This window comes from Hyla sarda, chromosome 6, assembly GCF_029499605.1.
Source record: "Hyla sarda isolate aHylSar1 chromosome 6, aHylSar1.hap1, whole genome shotgun sequence".
Classification (NCBI taxonomy): Eukaryota; Metazoa; Chordata; class Amphibia; order Anura; family Hylidae; genus Hyla; species Hyla sarda.
In genome coordinates, this window is record NC_079194.1 from 156,639,205 (window position 1) to 156,657,403 (window position 18,199).

Below are 18,199 nucleotides of genomic sequence, written 5' to 3' on the forward strand. Positions count from 1 at the left end.
GGGCAACATTTTCCCCATCTTTGGCCAATCTCTACATGTCCCACAGGGAGGAGGTCTACTTCTATGCAGCAGTCAATCCCCACCTTTCTCTGGTGGGGTGGTACGGCTGCTATATTGACGACCTCCTCCTAGTGTGGACAGGGTTCCGGGAAACAGGCAATACAGTTTTTTCACTATGTAAATAAAAATTATTTCAACCTACGGTTCACCTACAGGCTAGAATGCCACACCATTAACTTTCTTGAGGTTACTTTAACTGGAGATTGAAATACAAATATCATTACCACCAAAATGTTCTGTAAACCTACATCAGGAAATACCATTCTTCATGCTAAAATTTGTCACCCAAGTCATACTGTGAAAAACGTAGCAATATGTCCGGGCCAAAATGGCATCTTCGTCCAATGAAATCTACATGAATACTGTACATGAAATTGATACACGCCTAAGAGCACGGGGTTACCAACCAACAACACTACATAGAGCACGAGCTATTACAGAGAGGACGAAACAAGAACAGATTACCTATCTGATAAACTTTCCAAACCTTGCAATAAATCTCCCTCTAAAGGCTCTTGTTAAAAAAAATAAAAAAAAAACAATTACCCATTTGAGGTGAACACAGTTTAAATATCTAGTGGCTCTATATCAATACATCTCTTCAGCAGTGGATTTAGCCAAGTACAGTGATATTTTGAGTTGTACAGTTTTATATATATATACCCTTGCGATCTTTACTGATGTCTGTATATACATAACGTATATACTCGACTATAAGCCGAGTTTTTCAGCACGATTTTTCGTGCTGAAAACACCCCCCTCGGCTTATACTCGAGTTAACTCCCCCACCCGCAGTGGTCTTCAACCTGCGGACCTCCAGAGGTTTCTAAACTACAACTCCCAGCAAGCCCGGGCAGCCATCGGCTGTCCGGGCTTGCTGGGAGTTGTAGTTTTGAAACCTCCGGAGGTCCGCAGGTGGAAGACCACCGCGGCCTTCGACATCATCCAGCCCCCTCTCACCCCCTTTAGTTCTGTACAGTACTCACCTCCGCTTGGCGCTGGTCCGGTCCTGCAGGACTGTCCGGTGAGGAGGTGGTCCGGTGGGATAGTGGTTCCGGGCTGCTATCTTCACCGGGGAGGCCTCTTCTAAGCGCTTCGGGCCCGGCCCCAGAATAGTCACGCTGCCTTGACAAGGACGCAGAAGTACGTTCATTGCCAACGTACTTCTGCGTCATTGTCAAGGCAACGCCTCTATTCTGGGCCGGAAGCGCGGAGAAGAGGCGCCCCCGGTGAAGATAGCAGCCCGGAACCACTATCCCACCGGACCACCTCCTCACCAGACAGTCCTGAAGGACCGGACCAGCGCCGAGCGGAGGTGAGTACTGTACAGAACTAAAGGGGGTGAGAGGGGGCAGGATGATGTCGAAGGCCGCAGTGGTCTCCAACCTGCGGACCTCCGGAGGTTTCAAAACTACAACTCCCAGCAAGCCCGGACAGCCGATGGCTGCCCGGGCTTGCTGGGAGTTGTAGTTTTGAAACCTCTGGAGGTCCGCAGGTTGAAGACCACTGAGGGCGGATGATGAGAAGAGGATGATAAAGGGGGGGTGGGATGATGACAAGAGGATGATGAAGGGGGGGGGGGATGATGAAGGGGGGTGGGGATGATGACAAGGGGATGATGAAGGGGGGTGTGTGGGATGATTACAAGGGGATGATGAAGGGGGGTGTGTGGGATGATTACAAGGGGATGATGAAGGGGGGTGGGGATGATGACAAGGGGATGATGAAGGGGGGTGGGGATGATGACAAGGGGATGATGAAGGGGGGTGGGGATGATGACAAGGGGATGATGAAGGGGGGATGTGTGGGATGATGACAAGGGGATGATGACAGGTGATGATGATGAGGGTCTGGATGATGACAGGCGGTGATGATGATGAGGATGTTAATGACGGGTCTGGATGATGACAGGGGGGGATGATGTATTTCCCACCCTAGGCTTATACTCGAGTCAATAACTTTTCCTGGGATTTTGGGTTGAAATTAGGGGTCTCGGCTTATACTCGGGTCGGCTTATACTCGAGTATATATGGTATTTTTTCTTTATTTATATTGCTTTACCGTATAAATGACAATGTATTTATTCAATCTAATTATTCTGACATCTAATTATTGCTATGCCATAAACTATCAAATGGGTTACTATTGACTACCTCAGTTCTGTATGAATTTCGACTAGTGAGGCTTGATGACACACCTGGGTTCACCTAACTCTCCCGCAGTCGGCTCCACCGGAACTGACATCACATGCCAACCCCAGTGTCAATCATCTTCATGTACTTAGGTACGCATCTATAAAAACCTTCATTCTTTCAATCAATATCTGCCATGACTAAGAACTTGTAGCTAGTTTGAAACATGTCGGCGTTATGCTTTTAAATGTACCTATAGGTTTTTAGTGTTTTTTTTTTTCTTTGTGTCCATGTTTTTTATACATGTGAAGTAAAAGTTATGTTTTAGCCTAGTTTTGTGAGCTGGACCCCCGACCTCCTCTGCTTGCTCCATATCATCCGGGATACGGCCATCTCTGCCGCTGCTCAAAGCCTGTCTATAAATGCTGCATGATAGCCGCAGTCCTGGTCATTGATGTCCGTCACGAGTGGTGAGCTGAACTACAACCTTTTTTCTTTCTACATAAATGTGTAGTTTGTAGTATCCTGGTAAAGAATGGGTTGTGCCATGAGGAGAAAAAAACACCTGAATGAAATTTCTTCTTTCCTGATGCAAATTTCAGACCTTACAAAAATCCCCTAAAATTTAAGATGACCCTGCAGAAGTGTGAGTTCCACAAACGTCTACTCCATGCCAAGTCTAAAAGCATCCTTTGTAAATGGTGATTTTCTATGAATATGGTAATAAAAGCAGGAAATAACTGAAAGGAACCTTTGCAGACATGACCCTGTATACTTTTCACGACTGCCACAGAAAGTCCAAGATGACTATCTGTTTGTCTAAATGTTGGCGTTATTTATTCCATATTAATGTGGATCAATAAAGAACTTCAAGTTTTACTGCAATCCTGGTGCTAGACATTATTTGTTCTTGGACCCGTGGTGACTGGTGATGTTGTTGATCACCCCTGAGCACTGGGGGAGCAGATGATGGTGGGAGCTGTGTGTTTCCAGTTACCACGTGTGTCTAAATGTGCTTTCTCTGGTTTGGGTGCTACACAGTACTCAGACCAAGCCATTAAAGATCTTGTGTCAATTCTTTAAATCACTGACAAAGATCCAAAACACATTCATTTGGCAGTAAAGCCCACTCTTTTTAAACATAGCTCTCCTTTGTAGACACAAGACATCAGGTAGTATTGGGCTCCCAGATTCCTACCATGTAACCACTTCCTTGTCTACCACCTTTGTTACCACTATTTTTCTTCACCTAATTCCTACCTCGGCTTAGAGGTTACTTTTAAACAATGTTGTAACAGTACAGGGATTATCCAACACATGCTTTCCTTAGTCTATTTTCTATTTATAATTTTCTCAGACCAACTTCCTGATGTTTATCTGCCCCAATGGGAGTCTGATATGGAACTCTAGATGTTTGGAACAAAAACAAAGAAACATGTTTCCTCTAAAAATCCAGCATGAAATTAATAAAAAAAAACTCTTATCTTGATGAAGTGCCAACTTGCCATAGATGTGGTAGAACAATCCCTTCTCATCTCACATCTTTGGTCCTCCAATGGGCCAAAACAGTTATCCCTAAGGTCACAGGCCTAAAGTGACTGGATGGGCGACTTTGTGGCATTTCCTTCAGATGGCAAGCAAAATGTATATTCACATCCTATGAAAGTGCAAAGAACCCCATCCCCTACACACACACACACACACACGTTTCATCCCTCAATGTTCCCAATGTTCCCATCTATTTTCTAACTCTTTGCAACCCTCTTCCGCTTTCTAACCTTTCCCATTGACAATTGTTTGGGAAAGATAACACCAACTAACTGTTCATCCACCTATGTACTGGATGTTTGCATCTTCCCATACCAAACCTACTCTCCCAATAAACAAAAATTAAGGATAGAGCTGACTACAGGTTGGTGCTTGTCATAAATCTTAGGAGGAATCAGATTTATCACAATGCTCATACAATTTATCTGCCCCATTGTATCAGTTCTGGCTGGAGTGCTCCTTTAATTCTGTTCTTTTTGAAGACACAGAGCCATCATGGCAGTAGTACTATAGTAGTACACACAGTCTAAGTCAAAAGAAGGTTTCTGTCTTATATATTTACACCCCATTTACAAACCAGTGTAGACAATGAAGATATTTCTATATGAGCAGTAAATACCAGTTATTACCGCTAGCTAAAATGTGAATGATATTTTCCTTGCAGGACCAGACCCCATAGGAGAAAGAGTTCTTTGCACAATCCTCTTTGTCTCATTATTTTTGCTTTCCTACAAAGCCAATAATTTAAGCCCTGGAGCATTGCGCCACACAAAAGAATCAGTCGTAATGTGGTAATAGACACACATTAGCGTTAAAGGCAGTAATTGCCAGGCAGCCGCAAAATGCTGGTTTGTCGTGGCTTACAGTTAAAGTGCTCAACAAAAGTAAAATAATTCCTTGAGTCTTAAATTACAATGAGTAAATTTGTGGCAGCATTGTTATGGTCGTCCTGCAGGATACATATTCATCAATTAAAAGAAGCTGCGTTTGGAGGTAAATCAAAAAGCAAGCGCTAAATTATAGACTTTCCAAGTAGTAATAATATGCCTTAAAAAGTAAGCTAAAACAAGAAATACAGATTAAAATAAAATGCACCACAAATTGTATAAGATATATGTTAAAGTGAGGTTACTTAAATCCCGAAATTCTGATAACCCACCACTAGTATCTAGCACAGAACTGCAATATGAATGGAATAACATTGCACTGCCTTGAACCGGCACTACACATAGTATGATGATTTGAAGTACAAGCACGCTAAGCAGCACCGTGGCCCCTTCAAACAGGGGATCGGCAGGGGTGTCGGGAGTCAGACCATCACCCGCCTCCCCCCCAACCAATCAGAAACAATCTGATTGGTTGCTATGGGCAACTGCAACACTCCTCCTCTACACAGGATTTAATAAATCTCCCCCTATGCATCTTAATTTAAAAGGGACCTGTCTAGTGAAAAAAAAAATACTAAACTGGTCCTGAAGGCATGATTGGAAATTCTCAACAGATTACTGGTTTTGCCTTTCCATGACTTTTTCCCGTGCTCCCAGGAGTGGGCCAATTCTTTATGTTACTGACCTTGATAGAAGAGCTGAACATTTTATTGTCAGTTGTGACATAAGACATTACTGTAATGTGACACATGACGTTGCCCACAGCTGAATGCTCCTAACTACCCCTCGCTTCTATCTGCTGCGAGCAAAACATGCCTAATCAATTCTGAAGCCTCAAAGAACCATGAAACAGGCTAGATCAATAACTGCAATCCCACAGAAAGGAAACAATGGTGTCACATTCTGCATGAATATGGAAACAGACAGGGACCTGCGAAAAATGTCACTAAGATAAAAAGGACCTAAGAGCCTGAAGGGTGAACAGCAAAAATAACCAAACTAATATTAAATATAAACCCAATGTTATTACTTATCCTGGGTTATATATATATATATATATATATATATATATATATATATATATATCTCAACCGGCTCCAGAAAGTTAAATAGATTTGTAAATTACTTCTATAAAAAAAATCTTAATCCTTCTAGTACTTATGAGCTGCTGAAGTTGAGTTGTTCTTTTCTGTCTAAGTGCTCTCTGATGACACCTGTCTCGGGAACAGTTTAGACGCAAATCCCAATAGCAAACCTCTTCTACTCTGTGCAGTTCCCGAGACAAGCAGAGATGTCAGCAGAGAGCACTCAACTTTAGCAGCTGATCATTTTTGAAAGGATTAAGATTTCTTAATAGAAGTAATTTACAAATCTGTTTAACTTTCTGGAGCCAGTTGATATAAAAAAAAAGTTTTTTTCCTGGAATAACCCTTTAAATTATACTCCAGAGCTACATATCAGTATAGTCAATAAATTTTGCACCTTTTTTTTGGTGTATTTTGCGATACATTCAATACATTTTTTTTTTATGAATTACAAACAAATTTCACTTTGTTTAAGCCATCACGCCACTTTTTTTAAAATGTAATTACATTTATTTATTTTTTTAACTCTCAGACTTTTTTTTTTTTTTTTAAAGTCTCGGTAAAAAGATACAGGACTTGCACTATATAATGTATGGCAAAATTTAAAAAAAAAAATTGGTGGGAAATTGAAGATTTTCCTAAACCAGTTAACGGAAAATATAGATTTTATGAAAGACAGGAGGCGAGCATTATATGCAATATCTTTCTTTACTGCAAACACATAGCAGCCCAAAAACGTAATATTCAAGTAATACAGAGAAAAAACTTTGATAACACACGCAGGTGTCAGGTAAGCACACACAAACATGCTGTCACAACAGGTATCCAATAGGTGTGTATCCCAGGTTATATAAGGGACCATTGACTGTCATTAGTCCTCTTTCTTTGTGTGACCCGAAATAAAAGTACAACCAGTTCAACTTGAAGGAGAATCCAAAAACCTTGAAGACTACTGAAGAAGATATAGGTGAGAAGATGAAGGTGAAGCTGACGTTCTTCACGCAGTGAAATGTAGGTAGAATTGTAGAAACACCAGTAGTAGAATCCATGAACAAACGAGTGAGGTCCAGCATGTTCCGAAGTCAAATTTCTTAATATGCTGAAACGACAAAATTAGAGAAATAACAGGGATGGGAAATAGGGAGGGATAATGCTCGCCTCCTGTCTTTCATAAAATCTATATTTTCCGTTAACTGGTTTAGGAAAATCTTCAATTTTATATCAGACAGGAGGCATTCGCATTATATGCAAGTTCAAAGCTACAATGCATAGAATAACATTGATAATACTAACAACTACATTAAAGCATAGACATAGAAACATGAGATTCCGGTCTAAAGTAGAAGGTTTTAAAGGTAGACTCAGAAGACCAATCTGCAGCTTTGAGAAGGTCGGCGAGAGAGCCACCTGATTGTAAGAGTTTGGTGGAAACTGCTCCTCTAGTGGAATGGGCGCCAAAAAGAGAAATGTCTATGTGGGCAAAAGACATTACTTGTCTAACCCACCTAGCAAGGGTGGCAGAAGAAACCGGTAAATGCGGTTTGCAATAAGAAATAAGGAGTTGAGAATAGGAATTATTCCTGATGGGAATTGTCTTAGCTTCATAAGACTTGAGACATCTGACCACACAGAGCTTATCATTGTGAGGAAAAGCCGGATAGAAAACTTCCTGAATGTTAGTTTTAGTTCTTCTGTTGATCTTAAACACAACACCTGAGGGGAGAACTGGCGAAGAGATATATCAAGGGCCTTGACATCAGAAACTCTTTTGATGGAAATCAAACATAGAAGAGTAGTAAGTTTAAAAGAGAGGAGTTTAAGCGACAGGGCGTCATTATCTTCCCAAGAATTAAAGAGATTCAAGATCAAATTGACATCCCATGTAGAATGATATTTAGGTGCTGGGGGACGTTTAAGTCGAATACCTCTAAGTAGTTTACATACAATAGGGATTTGTCCAATGGGAATGGCGTTGACAGGTTCATGGTAAAAGGAAATTGCTGATCGATAAAGATTAATGGTGCGATAAGCCTTACCATCATCAAATAATTTAGATAAAAAGTTCAAGAAGTGGGGGAGAGGTGCACGAATGGGATCCAAGTCCCTTTGTGCGCACCAATCAGCCCAAAACTTCCAGGCTGATCGGTAAGCTGTCCTGGTGCCTGGAGCCCAGGCCTCGGAGAGGATAGTTCTAGTTGATGAAGAAATGTCTGGGTCAAAAGAGGTTGGCCCGAAATCAACCAAGCAACTAGAGGAAGTTGTTGTGATAGTATTAGCGGATGAGGGTTGTTGGAGGGATCCAATAGGAGGTCTTGTAATGGGGGAAGGATCCTGGGAAAATCCAGAACCATGCTGAGAATTTGTGGGAACCAAGATTGAGTCGGCCACCACGGAGTGATCAGGACTATTGTAGATTTGTGAAGGAGAGTTTGAATGAGAACTCTGGAAATCAGATTGAACGGGGGAAAGGCATATAAGGGTTGGTGAGGCCAAAATTGGAGAAGAGCATCTACTCCCAGTGCTTCTGGATCCGGACGCCAACTGAAGAACCGGGGAAGTTGGCGGTTGAGTCTGGACGCAAAGAGGTCCAGATAGAGGGGTCCCCAAAGAAGATTGAGTTGTTGAAATATCAGTGGATTCAATCTCCAGTCGCTGTAATCTGTAAGATAACGCGAGTTCCAATCCGCTACAGAATTGGATAATCCTGGAAGATATTCTGCTCTCAGGGTAATATCCCTGTCCAAACAAAAGTGCCAGAGTTCTTTTGCAATATTGACGAGCAGTTCTGATTTTGTCCCTCCTAATCGATTTATGTATTGGACAGCAGTTATGTTGTCCATGCGAAGGAGTACACAGCAATGGGACATGTCTCTTATGAAACTCTTCAGGGCGAAAAATCCCGCCTTGAGTTCTAGACAATTGATGTGAAGAATGGATTCTGTGGGAGACCATTTGCCTCCCGTAGAAAGGGATCCGAAACGGGCGCCCCAGCCAACCAGGCTGGCGTCCGATTCCAAGATGACATCTGGTCTGGAAAGAAAAATCGTCTTCCCATTCCATTCCTGGATATGATGGAGCCACCAAACCAATTCTTCTCTGGCTTCTGAGGATAATGGTATCTCGTCCGAATACCCAAGGTCCTGTTGAAGATGTTGGATTTTCAATCGTTGGAGGGCCCTGTAATGTAAGGGGGCAGGAAAAATGGCCTGAATTGAGGCTGATAAAAGACCGACTATCCGAGCAATGGCTCGTAGAGAAATAATATCCTTGTTCAGCAAAGAACGAATCTCCCTGCGAATAGTTTTTAACTTCTTCAAAGGGAGACTCAAAAGAGCCGAACGAGTATCTATCAAAAAGCCTAGAAATTCCATTTGTTGAGAGGGTATAAGAACAGATTTGTCGTAGTTGATCAGGAAGCCTAGATAAGATAAGAGAGATAGTGTCCAATTCATGTGGGAAAAAGCCTGGGCACGAGAGGAAGCCATAATCAAAATGTCGTCTAAGTAAATTATTAGACGAACGCCCCGAGATCGCAGAATGGCTATAACTGGTTTCATCAACTTGGTGAAGCACCAAGGGGCTGATGAAAGACCAAAAGGAAGGCAAGTAAACTGCCATTTCATGTTGTTCCAAATAAATTGGAGAAAAGGTTGTGAAGATTGGTGAATAGGGACCGTAAGGTAAGCATCTTTCAGGTCTACTTTGATCAGCCAATCTTCTTGAAGAAGAAGATCCTTTAATAAATGTATTCCCTCCATTTTGAAATGACGGTAATACACAAAGTTGTTCAACAACTTGAGATTGATTACAGGTCTGTGACCTCCGTCTTTTTTCTTCACCAGAAAGAGGTTGCTCACAAAACCTGGTGAATCGAGGGGAATTTGGATAATAGCATTTTTTGAAACTAGCTCCTCGATTTCTGAATTGATAAGAAGGTGATCTACTTTTGAAAACTGTATGGGATGAGGAAAATGAGTCTGTATCGGAGGGGATATGAACTCTATTTGATAACCTTTCACAACTGAGAGGATCCAATGGTCGGAAGATACTGAATCCCAATTTTGGGAAAAAAGAAGGAGTCTTCCGCCCACTGGAGGATGGAAAGAAACTGGGTGACTTACCTGAAGGCCTGGATCTTTGGGCGCCTCTGAAGCCTCTTGCCCTCCATGGGCGTCCACGGGTAGGAAAGAATGGCTGTGGGTGGGTAACCGGAGGGGCAAATGATGATGACCTTTCTGGTTGAGGTTGGGGGCCTTTATATTGGTATTGGTATCTGTTTTGGTTACCTCGGCTGGGAAAACGGCCCCTGCTTTTCCCAGCCCTGCCAAAAATTTTGTTTGAAAAAACTTTTTTCAGATTAGATTGTGCCTTGTCGAGGCTTGAGAATAACCCTACATACTTAGATATCTCTTTTACAAAGTTATCTCCAAAAAGGAGTCCTTCAGTAGGGTTGGTGGACTCAGACGTGGCCAAATGAGTAAGCTGTGGATCCAGCTTCATTAATATGGACCTTCTCCTTTCTGTACAGAAGGCCTCATTTATATTTCCAAAAAGGCACATAGCCCTTTGGGCCCAACCCCTCATAGTGGGTATATCTATGGGGTTGCCAGAGGCTGCAGCCTCTTCTGTAATATCTATAATTTTGGCTATAGGTCCCAAGAGGTCCAGGAATTTATCCTGGCACGATCTGAAACTCCGGTCTATTCCCTTTTTGGGATTTTTTCCCGATTTCTGTAAATATTTAATTAAAATGGGATCTACTTCTGGAGTCTGGGAAGTGTCAACAGAAAGTGTGGGTCTTGGGCACTCTGCCCGTAATTTATTTCTATCCTTTTTGTCAAGACCCCTTTTTAGCCAGAAAGAAATAAATTTGTCAACCTGAGGGTTTGTAGACCACTCACCTGACCTTGGGTGAGAAATTTGGGAAGGGTTAAAGAATGGTAACCCCAAAGAATCCAAAATGGTGGAATCTGAGATTGAGGTGTCTCCATAATTGGTATTATCCTCACCTACATCATCTGGCTCAAAGGATTGATCCCCATTGTCAGAGGATTCTGAATCCTCATCAGAATCTGTCTCCTTAGACTCCGTAAAGGAGTTCGGTTTGGATCTTTTAGAGGCCCTTTCTTCCCGTACGTCATACTCTTCCTCACGGGTGGAGGGTTTAGGATGCAAAGATTGAGCATCTGTATGGTGGCTGCAAGATGGGCGCAAGCCTGGAATGTGGTCTTGACCCCGCTGAAAGGATAAAACGGAAGGGTCGTCTTTATTTAGAGGCCTCTTAAAGGGTCGTTTTTTATGACTTTTATCAGTCTGCTGTTGCTGAGAGGAAAATTGGTTAATGGATCTAGCCACGGATAAAGCTAGAGTGTCCTGCATAGAAGCCATAGCCTCAGACACTGCACTTTTGACTGATCTGGCTACAGACTGGTCAACCAGTTCTTGAATTTCCATAGAAATTGTGCTTCTAGTATCTTTAGCAGTCATTTGATCAGATGACATAATTGTAATAGCAGAAAATATGCAGCAGATTTTTTAAACTACTATAATGGTTAAAGTAAAATAGCACCACTAGTGATAGGTGTAAACACACAATATATTATCAATATATCAGTGGTCTATAAAAATATCAATCAATATCTATATATAAATGTTAATTAATTAATCTATTAATAATGTGTTAATAAATGGGCTACTGAGAATAATGTATATATAGAAAAAACTTCTTTCCTGAGGGAAAAAATTTGACCAACTGTGTTGAATAACTAAGAAATGTACTGCAGTGTTCTGAAAAGAACGCTAGGCGGCAGTATAAGCTAATAATTATTGTTAGTCAGGGAAATTTTAGTCAGCCAATAGAACGGGAACCTGTTGAAAGACTGGTCGCGTCGCGAATGAAGTAACTGAGGGCGGGAACAACTGGTTGATCACCAACCAGAGGAGATATCGCGAGAACAGAGAAAAAAGAAGTACGTCATCAGGGAAATGGCCGTGACTGAGAAGAGAGAGCGGCGCGTGAGCGGAGTGTGGCGCGCGAATACAGCGCCGATACCTTAATGTGAGAACCAGGTAGGAAATAATAGGAGAATATAGAAAACTGAATATAGTGAAATAACGATGAAAGCGGAGTATATGAAAACATAAACTAGAGATAAGGGGAAATATGTAATATGATAATTAATATGACAATTATATGAACCAAACTTAGTAATGAATAGTGACAATGAACGTAAATAAAGCACTCATCTGAACTGTCCGCGGAGCAGCAAAGAAAGAGGACTAATGACAGTCAATGGTCCCTTATATAACCTGGGATACACACCTATTGGATACCTGTTGTGACAGCATGTTTGTGTGTGCTTACCTGACACCTGCGTGTGTTATCAAAGTTTTTTCTCTGTATTACTTGAATATTACGTTTTTGGGCTGCTATGTGTTTGCAGTAAAGAAAGATATTGCATATAATGCGAATGCCTCCTGTCTGATATAAAATTGGATCAAATGTACTTTGAATTTTTTTATTTTTTTTTTATTTTTACACAGTGCATTCTAGGACAATTAAAATGTAACTTTTTTCTTCTGGGGGTCAATATGATTACAATGATACCCATATATTCATTGTTTTTGCATTATTTTACTACTTTTAACCCTTTCACAACCCCTCGAATTTTGATTTCTGGCTTACGTTTTCTTCCTCCTCAGCTTTTTAAACCAATAACTGTTTCATCTTTCCACTGAAAAACTGGAAAAAAAATATGAAATTGCGCAATTTTCTGAGGCAATAACTTTTTCAGAGTTCACAGAAAGGTAAAACTGACATGCTAACTTTATACTATGTTCAGTACAATTTCAATGATACCAAAACTTTATACCAAAAAATTTAAATTAACTTGATCATTGCCATGTTCTGACCTTTTTTTTTTATTTTTCCACCTATGGAGCTTTGATAGGGTTTATTTTTTTTTTGTGTCATGAGCTAGAGTATTTAAAGGAGTATTCCAGGAATTTTTTTTATTTGACTATGCTACAGGGGCTGTAAAGATAGTGTAGTTCATAACATAGTGTCTGTACATGTGTGTGACGGTTTTCTCACAATTCTTCTGTGATTTTCACTCCAATATTTATTTTTAACAGCATACAAAATGACTGCTGTCTCAGATTTTTCCCAGCTTGCAATGCGGCCGAGACCTGACTCACTAGTCAGCTGATGACAGGGAGCCTTTCTGCTTCAATGAGTGGAGGGATCGCCTGGTCGGAGAGAGATCAATCTGCAACTAATGCAACAGCTGGAGGCACCCTGATTGAAAACCACAGGTCTGCAGCTCATTTATGTTTCAATGGGTGGGGTGGCTGATGTGTGGGAAGGAGGAAAATGGAATTGTGGGATTTGTAGTAAAAAAAAAAAAGTCAAACAGGAAATACAAAAAGCTAGCCTCAGTGTTATGGTAATCTCATGACACAGCCATTTAGCCCCAAGGCAAGCGCAGATCCTTCCTAAGCATGTCCATTACTGCTTGCCAGGTATGTACTAAAATCACATTATGGTGGATAACCCCTTTAACTGTATAACTTTTGCATAGTTATAACTTTTATGTAGTTATGACACTTTTTATTACATTTTTTTCTGGGATGTGATGTGACCATATATCAGCAATTTTGGCGTTTGGAAATTATTTATGCTTACACTGTTGACTGTGCAGGATCAGGAACGTAATTCAATAGTTCAGTAGATGGCTTACATAGATCAATGTAATGCTATTGCATTACATTGATCTATGCTATCTGCGCTTGACTGCTAAATCCTGCCTAAGGCAGGCTTTAACAATAACAGAGCCAGGAAACACACAGAAACAGAGGTAAGGCTCTGGGCTTTCCCAACAACCCATCGACACCCTGTGACTACATTGTGTAGGTGCAGATGGGTCCACTAGACACCAGGGATTACCAACCTTTAAAGTATAAAATGCATGATCTGTAGAGAAATCTCCACTGTCTATCAATACTAGCAGATGTCAGTTGCTGATTGCAGCGGACATCTGCCGGTTATGATGCGGTTTCCCTCACCCGACCCATGATGTACAGATATGTCAATGGTCGGGAAGGGGTTAAAAAAAGTTCACCTTTTTTAAACAAAATAAAGTATGCTTAAAATGTTTCAGGACTAATTTTTTGCTGTGACAAATCTGATCTGTAGTTTTTAATTGGTACCAAATTTGTAAAAAAAAAAAAAAATTCTGGTATGTGATGTGACTAGAGATGAGCGAACTTACAGTAAATTCGATTCGTTACGAACTTCTCGGCTCGGCAGTTGATGACTTATCCTGCGTAAATTAGTTCAGCCTTCAGGTGCTCCGGTGGGCTGGAAAAGGTGGATATATTTCTAGTAAAGAATCTCCTAGGACTGTATCCACCTTTTCCAGCCCACCGGAGCACCTGAAAGCTGAACTAATTTATGCAGGAAAAGTCATCAACTGCTGAGCCGAGAAGTTCGTGACAAATCGAATTTACTGTAAGTTCGCTCATCTCTAGATGTGACCCAAAATCTAATTTTCAACTTTGGTTTCGTTCAGCATTTTCGCTGTTTACTGACCAAACTGTTTGACTTGTGCAGGGAACAGAACAGAGCTACATAGTGGTCATTTTTTCAATCACATTAAAAGCATAAAAAGATTGGAAATTAATATTTTATAGTTATAATGACAGCAAGTAAATAGCAAATTGGCTTATAATAACATAAGGAACAATATATTAAAAGTTTAGTTTGATGACAGGTACTCTTTAAGTAATAATTAGATTGCTAACACTGGATTGCTACGCTAGGCAGAATATCAGAAGATCACTGTGGGACCAGCTGAGATGAGGAAACCTCTGGCTGGCGGGAAAACTGATCGGGCCACCATATATACGTTGCGAGGTTCTAATCAGACAGGGGGACTGCTATTGATGCTCTTAAATTCTGTGATCACTATACTTAAGGGGTTAATTACATCATTGACTATGAGTGCACAGCTGCTGATAGTACACCCTGTGTTGTCTAGGGGTTAATGTGTATGACCAGCTTTAGATAATGGAATTTATAAACAAGGAGGTATATCTCCAGTGGCTCAAACAGCCTCTTTGGCACTTGATCTCTGAGCATGATCTAGAGCGGACAGATTTTCTTTGAGGAGATTAGAGGGGTCCTTTGTCAAATTTAAAATTGTACTCCAGTTCACTGTAATGTACAATCCTACCACATAATATATTTGCGCTGACATATTACTTGACACATTCAGTGATTATACTGCATATTTAAAAGTAATACAGTCTGGATGTGATTTTTTTCTCTATTATTTTTGCACTTTTCCACCACTTTGGCTATTTAACTCATATCTGTACATCTATTCTGTGAATAAGCCCTTTTTGTTACATTGATGACCTCCTGCTAATATGGCAACAATAATAGGTTTATAACTGCATAAAACTATCTTTCAAGCATCACATTCTTTCCATAGAATATCAATAAGGAAATATACTAGAGCACTAAGGTCATGCTCTGAAAAATCCAATTTTGATCAGAAATGACAATGTAGATTAAAGAATAAAAGCTACAAGCAATTGATATTAAACAGGGCTAACCATTTCCTGTGTTCTAATAGGAGTACAATGGCCCTTAAAATGGTTATCTAGGAACAGAAAAAACTGAATTGACCTTTCTAATATACTTCATAAAAAAATGTTATTTCCTTTTAATAGAAATCAAGACCTATACAAATATGGCATACTCCATGCTGAAGCACAGGCATGGACAAGGTCTAGTAAGTGAGGGTGGGCTATCACTCCTCTGTGCTGTCTGATAGGACAGGAGAGAGCACAGAGGAGTCCTATCAGACAGGAGAGAGCACAGAGGAGTACTATCAGACAGGAGAGAGCACAGAGGAGTCCTATCAGACAGGAGAGAGCACAGAGGAGTACTATCAGACAGGAGAGAGCACAGAGGAGTACTATCAGACAGGAGAGAGCACAGAGGAGTACTATCAGACAGGAGAGAGCACAGAGGAGTACTATCAGACAGGAGAGAGCACAGAGGAAAGCTATGAGACAGGAGAGAGCACAGAGGAGTGCTATCAGACAGGAGAGAGCACAGAGGAGTCCTATCAGACAGGAGAGAGCACAGAGGAGTACTATCAGACAGGAGAGAGCACAGAGGAGTACTATCAGATAGGAGAGAGCACAGAGGAGTACTATCAGACAGGAGAGAGCACAGAGGAGTACTATCAGACAGGAGAGAGCACATAGGAGTGCTATCAGACAGGAGAGAGCACAGAGGAGTACTATCAGACAGGATAGAGTGCAGAGGAGTGCTATCAGACAGAGAGCACGGAGGAGTGGTAGGCCACCCTCACTTACTGGACTTTGCCCATGCCTGTGCTTCAGCTTGGACAAAGCCACAATTTTTATAAAAAGGAAATAACATTTTCTTATGAAGTATGTTAGAAAGGTTAAGGTTTTGCCAAGATGTACAACACTTAAAAGGTTTTTGTATCTGACAAAGCACCATTTATGATTTAGGGTACTATCACACAAACATAATCCCCTGAGTTTTCTGCAGTGGAAAATTGGTAAGTATATTATATTGCTACCCATGACCTTAAATGGGTCTGCAGAAAATCTTCTCCAGATTTTCTGCTTGCTGAATTTCACATTGAAAAATCTGCTAGCAGAATTTTTTCTATGGAAAACCTGCAGCTGTTTATGTATGTGTGAATGTGTCCTTAATGAGGATTTTTACATATACGATGCATAGACTAACATGCTGTAAATTTGCACCAAAGGCCAATTCCTGTGCGTTTTTTTCTACAGTGAGACATTTCAACAATACTTCACTGCTACTGTGATATATATTGTGGATTTTCTTAACACAAATCACCTATTTAAAATCTGCAGCTTATCCCACTCATGTGCAAGTATATAAATCATACACATTGTGAAAAAGGTGAACCTATTTTGTATCAAGGTCCCATTGTAAATTGATATTGAAAAAGGGATGCTGGATTGTATCTAATAGAGGAAACATACTCCAAAAGGAAATGGGAAGAAAGGAATTTGGCGAAGACAAACTCCCAATATATTGTCAGTGCATTCAACCCCTTGTAGCCGATCTCTTGGGTTTAAAGAAAATACATTGTTAACCGTTCTGTTCTTCCGAGTCACAAAGAGGTCTACTTGAGGGGTGTCCCATTTTTGAGGCTAGATCCTGAAGATAATTGTGTCTCCTGTCCTCCCTGGTGGTGAAGAAAGGAGACTGTTGTCACATTGGCGGAGACAATGTAAACATGGTTTCCTGAGAGATCTCTCAGACTGCTCTCATTTCTCTAAAATGTAAAAAATGATTTGTATCCACTGGGGCCATAGTCCCTTGAATAAGTGGTTCTGAACTCGGACACACCAATCTAGCTGACTCATCTGTATTCATAGTGATCTTGGGTTGTAGATGTCATGAAACTATACTATATAGTTTCTTTCCCTGTGTCCATCAAATCAAAGATGTATTGACAGACCACAGGACACATCTTCTGAAGGCCCAAGGGATACTTGTTCCACCTGGACTAGAGATTGGAGGGGTCTGAAGTGCATCCCCTTTACTAGTGAGCTTGGATTACCTTGCAATCCAGCGTTTGTGTGTCCGCTGGAGGTGCACCTCTACCACCAAACCACATACTGCTGGAGAACACGAGCGAGAAGCATGCGGTCCCTTGCACTATCACCAGGATCCCCATGAGATCTCAGTGGAGATGCTGGGTGCCTTCTTTAATCCCCCCCCCCCCTGGAAGATATTGGGTGCACACTGAGGGAGGGTGACCAGGAGTCACCACCCGCTGCACCATCTGGGAGGGTCACTCTGCACAGAGGTTCCCCCTCCTTCTTGTGACTCTCCCTAGGACAGAGAAAACACTAGTGTTGGATGAATGGGCATATTCCCATAGTGCTGTCAAGGAAATGAAGGGAGAAATTATTATTATTTTTTTTAATTTTAGCACAAGGCTCATTATAGCAAAATGCAAAAAAGTGAAAGGGCCTAAAGACTTAAAGGGGTTATTCAGGAATAGAAAAACTGAGCTATTTTCTTTCAAAAACAGTTTCACGCCTGTCCCCAGGTTGTGTGGTATTACAACTTGGCTTCATTCATTTCAATGGAACTGAGCTGCAGAACCACACCCAACCTGGAGACAGACAGGGAGTGGTATTTTAAAGAAATTGGCTGTTTTTCTATTCCTGGATAACTCCTTTAACAAATGCATTGCATTTTGTCAGATGTCTGATTTATTACATTGTATTTTAGTATCCTTATAAATTCCAAAACTCTGCAGGATTAGCAGCTGAACTATACCGATAAATTGAATTAGCAAAACTGAAAAGTCAACTTCTTATTAATGTAAAACATTCCTATTCATATCTAGTCCTAAAGAGATGTTTGGCGATATGGATCAAAAACTCGCTAGGAATT

At 41.0% G+C, this 18,199-nt stretch overlaps 1 protein-coding gene across 3 annotated transcripts in view; it reads right to left on the minus strand.

Moving 5' to 3' along the window:
- PHKB (phosphorylase kinase regulatory subunit beta) overlaps positions 1–18,199 on the minus strand; it is a 297,465-nt gene that overhangs the window by 214,049 nt on the left and 65,217 nt on the right. The window lies entirely within an intron of this gene.